The following is a 10150-nucleotide window of genomic DNA, read 5'->3' on the forward strand; positions in this document are numbered from 1 at the left end:
TGTTCACACCATTAGAGTTGCTTTAGCTCAATTCTTAGAGTAAAGCCCCCTAGATGTGAGATCCCCCCTAAGAGGGTTGAACTAACCTTGGGTTTTGTCGATGATGACTTCATGTAGGTGTTGAAGATGTGGATGCTCAATGTTGATGTAGATCATTTGGAGAAATCCATTGGAGTGAGTTGCACTTTCAATACCTACACGGGTTAGTCCCACAAGGAACAAACAAGGATATCCATAGACATAGAGTGATGCACACACATAAGATGATGTCTATGAAAGCATTAGATTACCTTGTCCCTTGTCTTACCAACAAGAGGGTTTGTGACTCCTTGAACTAGTGCAAGATGTGGAAGTTGATTGCACTTGTCCTCGCCAAAATGATAAGAGTGAAGTATGTTGGCGGAGTCACCCTCAAGAACTCTCTAGTTCTTCTTCTTCGGGATCCACATCATCTTGATGGGAATCCTTGGGGTTGTAGTCGTACTTGATGAATTAGAACTTGATGTAGTCTTGGGAACCCACTTGACCAAGGCCTTAGGAGCTTCTTCAAATGCATCAATCTCCTCTTGAAGCTTGTCCTTGCCTTTTTGCTTGTGGTCTTGTGGTGGAAGATCATCTTGAGCTTGTGTCCCTTTGAAAGAAGTAGGATCATACTTCTCTTGTTGAGGAACAAACTTCGTCTTGGGGTATTGATCTTCTTCCCACTCAACTCCATTGGCATTGAACTTTCAGTCAAAACCAACACCTTGGTTCTTCCGGTGCCTTCCTTGCTTGCGTACAATTTCCTCGAACTGCTTACTCCCGGCAAGGCTCTTGTAAACACCTTTCTCTATAATTCCCTTCAAAAGGCTATTTTCTTGCTCAAGTGTAACTTGTCTAAGAGAATAATTAGTGGAATCAAGAGAACTACTAGAAGCAACAACATTGGATTTAGCATGATTATTGTTACTACTAGAGGAAGAATCTTTCTTGTTCTTGTTACTAGACTTGACTTGAGGCATGTAAGTAGATAAGAGTAAACGCTTGGCAATGTAAGAAGAACTTTTCTTGCGAATATCATCATTGATTGCCTTTAAAAACTCATGTTCTTGCTGAAGGTTGAGCTTTTCAAAGCGTAACTTCTCATGAGTCCTTAAAAGTTCTCGATGATCTCCTAAGATAGTTTCATGAGCTAACTTAAGAGTGTTTAGTTCTTTAGTTAGGAGCTCAATCTTCTCCTTATCATTGTCATTCGTTTTATCTTGATTAGCATGATTATTTGACGTTTCATCATAGTATTCATCACTAGAGTTGTCAACAAGTAAATCATCATCACCTAACAAGTCATCTTCATCACTATTGAAATCAACATACTCGGGGTGTGATACCTTTGGGCCTTTAGCCATGAAGCATCTTTCAAGTCCTTCATTTGGTGTGTCAAATATGTCATAGGAATTGGTTGACACAAGTGCTAGACCGGCAACACCTTCATCTTGAGTATATTCAGAGTCGGAGTGATAGCTTCTCTCGGAGTGATTGTCGGAGTCAGAGCCGGATACCCATTCACCAACATGAGCTTGATGTCTTCGTTTTGTGTGGCTCCTTGATGACTTGTCCTTCCTTTCCAAATCCTTGCTTCTCTGGGATGTTCTTCGTTCATAACGATCATCTCTACTCCTTCTTTCTCTTGATGGTGATTCTTCTCTTTTACTTCTTCTTTTTGGAGAATCTTCTCTTCTTTTGTAGGGACCCGTACACTCATTGGAATAGTGTCCGGGTCTTCCACAATTGTAGCAATTACGCTCACGACTAGAAGATCTTTTGTCATTATAGGGCCTTGACTTGGAACTTCTTTTCCTTGCTCCTACTCTTGTAGAACTTGTTGAAGTTCTTCACCATTAGGCTCAATTCTTCATTGAAGGTTTGTTTCTCACTTGATGATGTGGGAGCTTCACATGAGGCTTTGTAAGCACCACTTGACTTGTTGTGGAGCTCTTCCTTATCCTTGAGTGACATCTCATGAGCAACAATTCTTCCAATGATTTCTGTTGGCTTGAGATCTTTGTAATTGGGCATCATTTGGATCAATGTGCACACAGTATCATATTTTCCATCCAAAGATCTTAGGATCTTCTTGATGATGAATTTGTCGGTCATCTCTTCACTTCCTAAGCCGGCAATCTCATTTGTGATGAGAGCAATCCTAGAGTACATTTCAGCGACACCTTCACCTTCCTTCATTTTGAACTTGTCAAGCTGACTTTGAAGCACATCCAATTTGGATTCCTTGACGGAGTCGGTACCTTCGTGCATGTCAATCAAAGTATCCCAAATTTCCTTTGCATTCTCAAGACGGCTGATTTTGTTGAATTCTTCGGGGCACAATCCGTTGAAGAGGATATCACAAGCTTGAGCATTGTATTGCAACATCTTCAACTCTTCCGCGGTAGCTTCACGGTTCGGTTCTCTCCCATCAAAGAATTCACCTTGCAAGCCAATAGGCACAATAGCCCAAACGGCAGGGTTATGTCCAAGAATATGCATTTTCATCTTATGCTTCCAACTAGCAAAATTTGTACCATCAAAGTAAGGACCTCTACGGTGGTAATTTCCCTCGCTAGACGCCATACTCACCTAGGTTGTGAAACCAAGGCTATGACTACCAAAAGCTATGGAAATCAAAGCAAATGGAGACCAAAGCTCTGATACCACTTGTAGGATCGAAAGTATGTCTAGAGGGGGGGGGTGATTAGACTACTTGACCAAATAAAAATCTAGCCTTTTCCCAATTTTTGTCTTGGCAGATTTTAGAAACTTAGCACAAGTCAAGCAATCAACCTACACATGCAATTCTAAGATTATAGCAACGGAATTTAAAACAAGTGCAATTGAAGGTAAAGAGGAGGAGTTTGAGAAGGCAAATGCAATTGGAGACATGGATGTTTTTGTCGTGGTTCCGATAGGTGGTGCTATCGTACATCCACATTGATGAAGACTTCAACCCACAAAGGGTAATGGCTGTGCGAGTCCACGGAGGGCTCCACCCATGAAGGGTACACGAAGAAGCAACCTTGTCTATCGCACCATGGATGTCGCCCACGAAGGACTTGCCTCACTAGGGTAGATCTTCAAGAAGTAGGCGATCTCCTTGCCCTTACAAACTCCTTGGTTCAACTCCACAATCTTGTCGGAGGCTCCCAAGTGACACCTAGCCAATCTAGGAGACACCACTCTCCAAGAAGTAACAAATGGTGTGTTGATGATGAACTCCTTGCTCTTGTGCTTCAAATGATAGTCTCCCCAACACTCAACTCTCTCTCTCACATGATTTGGATTTGGTGGAAAGAAGATTTGAGCGGAAAGCAACTTTGGGAAGGCTAGAGATCAAGATTCATATGGTAGGAATGTAATATCTTGACCTCAACACAAGTGTAGGTGGTTCTCTCTCATAAAATGTATGTTGGAAGTGTAGGCATGTTCTGATAGCTCTCTCCACGAATCAAGAGTGGGTGGAGGGGTATATAGCCTCCACACAAAATCTTACCGTTACACACAACTCACCAATCTCGGTGGGACCGAATCGTTAAACTCGGTTGGACCGATTTAGCAAATAATGTGACCGTTAGGATTTTCGATGGGACCGACATGTCAACTCGGTTGGACCGATATGGTTAGGGTTAGGGCATAATGTAATCTCGGTGAGACCGATTACACAAACTCGGTGGGACCGATTTTGGTAATAAGCTAACCAGAGAGTTGGGCAGGCAAACTCGGTGGGACCGATTCGCTCATCTCGGTGAGACCGAAACGTTACGAAAGGGAAATAGAGAGTTTGCATTGCAATCTCGGTGGGACCAATCACTCATCTCGGTTGGACCGAAACATTACGAAGGGAAACAGAGAGATTACAATTTCATCTCGGTGAGACCGAAAAGACTAGGGTTTGTGGTAGTGGCTATGACATCTGAACTCGGTGGCGCCGGATAGAAAGAATCGGTGGGGCCGAGTTTGACTTTTGGTTTGGGTCATATGTGGATGTGAAAAAGTAGTTGAGGACTTTGGAGCATATCACTAAGCATTTTGAGCAAGAAAGCCATTAAGCAACACCTCATCCCTCCTTGATAGTATTGGCTTTTCCTATAGACTCAATGTGATCTTAGATCACTAAAATAGAAAATGTAGAATCTTGGGCTTTGAGCTTGAGCCAATCCTTTTGTCCTTAGCATTTTGAGGGATCCACTTTTCTCATCCATGCCATGCCAATCATTGAGCTTTCCTGAAATATTTATCTTGAAATAGCATTAGTTCAATGAGCTATATGTTGTTAGGAATTACCAAAACCACCCAGGGATAGTTGCACTTTCAATATGCTGTGGGCCAGATGACCAAGAGTCATCGCGGCAAGCTCTACATCGACAATGCAGGCTGGGGCCTCGAGGCCGGCTCAATTGAGTACGGGTACCGGGTCCCCTTTGGCGGAATTGACGTCTTCATCGGCAAGATTGGCGAGCCGGGCCCTTAGCCGAACATCTGCACCGACATCATCGAGACGGCTTAGTGTGCAAGACCCACCCGATCTCAGCCTGTCGTGAAGCATGCCTTCGTGGGATCCATGGAGCGGAATTTGATGAAGGACCTATGTTTGGCGGTGAGACGGCCATCTATTCTGACGATGAGTCGTCCACAGGCAAGACTACTTCATTGTATCAATTGCAAGACGGCACGCTTGGGGGCTGTTCCGATGGCACAGTATTCCGGACCCCTATGAGCCGCCGAACAGGGTCGCAATCTTCATGGCTGGTATGCAACCTGGGAAGAATTCTTCAACTGCGGCAACAATGACTTCCGGGTCAGCATCGGTGATGGCAGCTGGGGCAGGAGGCCCTATGCGCCCTCCGGCTCAGGTTTTGATAGATTTGCTGGATAAGCTGACAGCTTTGTTAATAGTGGAGGTTAGCCCGGCGAATCAGGCTCAGCATAATGCAGAGATTGCAAAGTTACGTGATGAAGTAGCACTAGCCAAGGAAAACCTAGCGGCGGAGGATGTCAGGACGGCCGCAGAGCAGGTTGCCCTCGATGCTCAGGCCCAGCGGATTCAGTCTGAGGCTTTCCGACTTACGATGGATCAAAATGCTTCAAATGAAATCATGAGGAGGAGGCACAAGTCTCATCTACCTCCGTTTTACGAGGCAAGAAACCTCTTTTGCATGCCTGGAGCGGGGACCAGTAACCACCGGGGATAAACTGGGTCGCAGCGGCTGGGGCTGGAATGCCAGTTCAACCACGCGTGACGGAACCACCTCGTCTGAATAGTGCTCCGCCTCAGCATGTACCAACACCACCGGGTCATTATTCCAACCCTTTGGATAACATGATCACTGCAGCGACGCGATTGGTGGCTCTCCTAGTGGATGGCGACTCTCCAGCAATGGTTGAAACACGAAGGGCTAGGGAGCTGCTTCAAACAACATTGACGCAACAGGCGGTGTATTCTTATAGTCGGGATAGGGTTCATTCGACTCCTCACCCAAGCCGAAGTTATAGCAGACACGTGGACTCACCGGTCGTTTCAAGCAATGACCAGCGCCGTAACCGGCCACGTGGGCATGACCCGGCGCGTGATGGAGCTCATGACTTGGTCGATCAGGACAGAATGCGTCAAGAGGCTGAGCAGGCAGCTCAGCGGGCGGCTCGCCAGCCCCTTCCGGTTTATCCAACAACTTCGGTAGAGGCAGGCGTGACCTCTAGAACTACAGGTGTACCCTATTTGGTGCTGGCTCTGCGTAATGAGCATTTGCCCAAGGATTTCAAAGGACCTCGTAAGGTGCCTAACTACATAGCCGATTTACCCCCTGAGGCGTCGATTGAGAGTTATGAGATGGCCATGGAACTGTTGGAGGTCAGTGATGCCGCGTGTGCTAAATACTTCACCATGATGCTGGATGGGATGGCCCATACTTGGTTAAAAGGGCTTCCTGCTAATTCCATCGGGTCATGGGGGGAGCTAAAGGCCCGGTTTATCCAGAACTTTAAAGATACATGCAAGCAACCCATGTCAATTGTGGATTTATCTGCTTGTGCCCAGGAGGAGGGTGAATCAACGACCCATTGGGTGCGCCGGGTCAAGGCTATTATACACTCATCTGATAACATCACTCCGGCTCTGCAGTTCTAATGTTAGAGAAAAATTGTCGTTTTTTGCCTCTTAAGCAGAAACTGGGGCGGCCCAAGCGCGATTGCAATGATATGGGGCAGCTGATGGCGGCTCTAACTGAATATGCTGACTCTGATGGTACCAAGGACCCCGAATCTGATGACAATAAGCCGGGAAAGGGAAAGAAGAGTGGCAACACCAAGGGTCCGCAGGATAACCCGGCGAATCAGGGGGCAACGGTAAGCGCAAGGCTGATGGTAACTCAGATTTTGTGGCTAACACCAACTCGCAGAACAATGGTCAGCGTTGTAAGGGGAGGCCGCCTCCTCGTGCAGGTGGATCAGGTCCCAATCTTGAGCAGTTGCTAAATGAGCCCTGTCCAAAGCATGGTACTAAGGAGAGGCCAGTTGCTCACCTTTGGAAAGATTGTACCATTATGAGGGATTTCAAAAATTCTAATTTGTTCCAAAACAACTATGGGCCGGGTGGCGGCTCAGGTTCTGGTGGTGGCGGTTCTCATGGCCCGGGTCACGGTGGTGGCGGTTCTAGTTCCGGCTTCCAGGGTCATCAAAACCATCACGGCAAGTAGGGCGGTTACAATCAACAATCCAGTCAGGGGGTCAACAGCAGCAGCAGTCCGGATATCAAAGTCATCCGAAGCAGTTGAATAGTGGGCAGTATCACGTTTTCACCACAAGATTACGCAAGCGGGACCAGAAGCTTCATAAAAGGGTTGTGAACGCCGTTGAACCGATGGTTCCTCGCGATGGTCTGAGCAACCTAATATGTGGAGTCGAGAGGATCACCCGCCCCGGGTTGATAATCCGGGTCACTTGGCTTTGGTGGTGGCGCCTCAAGTTGGTGGATACAAATTCACTAAGGTGCTCATGGATGGAGGTAGCAGCATTAATATCCTTTATTATGATACTTTCTGTCGCATGGGGTTAACTAATAAAAATCTTAAGACATCCAATGTTGTTTTCCATGGAGTGGTGCCTGGTAAGTCGACGTACCCTGTAGGCAAGATTGAGCTGGAAGTGGCCTTTGGGGTTGAGCACGATTCCAGATCCAAGAAGTTAACCTTTGAAGTGGTCAAGGTCAGAAGCCCGTACCACGCACTGTTTGGACGTCCGGCTTATGCTAAGTTCATGGCACAGCCTTGTTATGTTTATTTGCAGCTCAAAATGCCGAGTTACAAGGGGGCCATTATAGTGCATGGGAGTCGGAAGATATCTTTGGAATGTGAAGAAGGTGATGCTACTTATGCTGAATATGTCTATGCAACAGAAGAGTTGAAGTTTTACAAGGACAATATTGATCCGATTGATATGACATCTCTAAAAAATCCTACTACAGAGCATGATCCGGTGCTGAAGTTTAAGTTGGTCGATGACACTAAGCTAGTTGACTTTGTTCCCGGCGATTCATCCAAGCAGTTCAATATCAGTGCTAACCTAGATCCAAAATAGGAAAGAGCGCTCATCGAGTTCATCCGTGAGAACTGGGACATCTTTGCATGGAAACCTTCTGACATGCCGGGTGTACCGAGGGAACTCGCTGAGCACACTCTTAATATTGATCCGAAGTTTAAGCCAGTCAAGATATTCCTTCGTCGCTTCGATGAGGAGAGACGTCAGGCCATTGGTGAAGAAGTAGCCCGCTCTTGGCAGCTGGGTTCATCGTTGAAGTCTTTCATCCTGAGTGGTTGGCTAATCCGGTGCTGGTGCTTAAGAAGAACGATGGACTACACGAACTTAAACAAGGCTTGTCCAGCTGATTCTTTTGCTCTCCCTCGTATTGATCAAATCATTGATGCTATGGCGGATTGTGAGCGTTTGAGTTCTTTGGATGCTTACTCTGGTTATCATCAGATCAAGATGGCAGTTAAGGACCAGGAGAAGACAACCTTTATCACTCCCTTTGGAGCCTTCTGCTATGTGTCTATGCCTTTTGGGCTTAAGAGTGCCCAGGCGACTTACCAGCGATGTGTGCAAAATTGTCTTCACGGTCAGATTGAGCGCAATGTTCATGCTTATCTGGATGATATTGTGGTGAAATCCAAAGAGAAGGAAACCTTGATAGACGATTTGAAGGAAACCTTTGACAATCTCCGGGTCTACAAGATGATGCTTAACCCAGCCAAGTGCATTTTTTGTGTGCCAGCAGGCAAGATTTTGGGTTTTCTGGTTTCTAACAGAGGCATTGAGGCTAACCCGAAGAAGATCAAGGCCATTACGTCCCTGGCAAAGCCGGCGTGTATCAATGATGTTCAGCGTCTGGCGGGTCGTATTGCTGCCTTAAGCCGGTTCATAAGCCGGTTGGGTGATAAGGCCATACCACTGTACCAGATGATGAAGAAAACAGATAACTTCATCTGGAGTGATGCTTCTAATGACGCGTTTGAAGCTTTGAAGAAACAACTAGCTGAGCCGCCAGTCCTTGCTGCTCCCATGATGAAGAGTCATTGTCATTATATGTGGCTGCTAACACCCGGGCTATCAGTGTAGCTATTGTGGTGGAATAGAAGGAAGCAGGCACGGAATATCAGGTTCAACGTCCAGTTTATTATATCAGTGAAGTGCTTATTGCGTCCGAGCAGAGATATCCACACTGGCAGAAGCTCGTTTATGGGGTGTTCATGGCCAGCTGGAAGCTTAAGCAATATTTTCTGGGTCATCCCATCACTGTGGTTAGTTCTGCTCCCTTAGGGGATATTATTCAAAACAGAGAAGCCACAGGGCGAGTAGCCAAATGGGCCATTGAGCTTGGACCTCATGGTTTGAAATATGTGCCTCACACTGCCATCAAGTCTCAAGCACTTGTGGATTTCATCAATGACTGGACAGAACTGCAGATGCCTGAAGAGAAGCCAGATAACACATATTGGACTATTCACTTGATGGGTACAGACAATTGGAGGGCGGGGGCTGGAGTTGTTTTAGCTTCCCCTCGAGGTGATTTTTTTTATGGTCTAAGGTTGATGTTTCCCTGTACTAACAATGCAACTGAGTATGAAGCCTTGCTCTATGGTCTTCGGATGGCTAAGGAGATGAACTTAAGCCGGGTGAGATGTTTCGGCGACTCAGACTTGGTGTCTCAGCAAGTTTCAGGCACATGGGATTCTAAGGATCCGCTCATGGCGGCTTATCGCCGCGAAGTTGACGCTATTGCTGGACACTTCAAGGGTTATCAAGTTGAACACATTGATCGCAGGAAAAATGAGGTGGCTGATGCCTTAAGCCGGTTGGGGTCTCAGCATAAGCCGGTCACACCTAACACTTTCTTGGATATTCTGCATAATCCTTCTGTCAAATTGCATACAGAGGAAGATCTGGCTATTCCTGACCCGGAAGCACAATTAGTGACGGCTCTTCACGCTATCCCTGATTGGACAGTCCCATATTTTGCTTATATGACCCGGGGCGAGTTACCTGAGGATGAAACTTTGGCCAGGCAGATAACCCGGCGGTCTAAGTCAATGACAATTGCCAATGGCGAGTTACATCATCGCAGTGTCGCTAGGGCGTTTCAGCGTTGTGTTTCTCCTGAGGAAGGCCGTGAGATTCTTCGTGAGGTTCATGAAGGAGATTGTGGTCATCATGCCGGCTCAAAGTCTCTTGTGGCTAAGGCTTTTCGTCATGGGTTTTATTGGCTGACGGCTCATGCTAATGCAGAGGATTTGGTCAGTAAATGTGATGGTTGTCAGAAATTTTCACGATGAGCTCACATGTCGGCTCAAGAATTGAGGATGATTCCAATTACTTGGTCGTTTGCAGTCTAGGGGCTTGATATGGTTGGGCCTTTTAAAAGGTCCAAGGATAAGAAGACCCACCTTTTGGTGGCGGTTGACAAATTCACAAAGTGAGTCGAAGCAGAGCCGGTCAGTAGGTGTGACGCGGCGACGACGGTTCAATTCATCAAAAAGGTGATTTTTCGCTTTGGTTTTCCCCATAGCATCATAACTGATAATGGCACTAATCTATCTAAAGGTGCTATGAAAGAGTTTTGCCAACGTGA

Source organism: Triticum dicoccoides, chromosome 6B, assembly GCF_002162155.2.
Source record: "Triticum dicoccoides isolate Atlit2015 ecotype Zavitan chromosome 6B, WEW_v2.0, whole genome shotgun sequence".
Classification (NCBI taxonomy): domain Eukaryota; kingdom Viridiplantae; phylum Streptophyta; class Magnoliopsida; order Poales; family Poaceae; genus Triticum; species Triticum dicoccoides.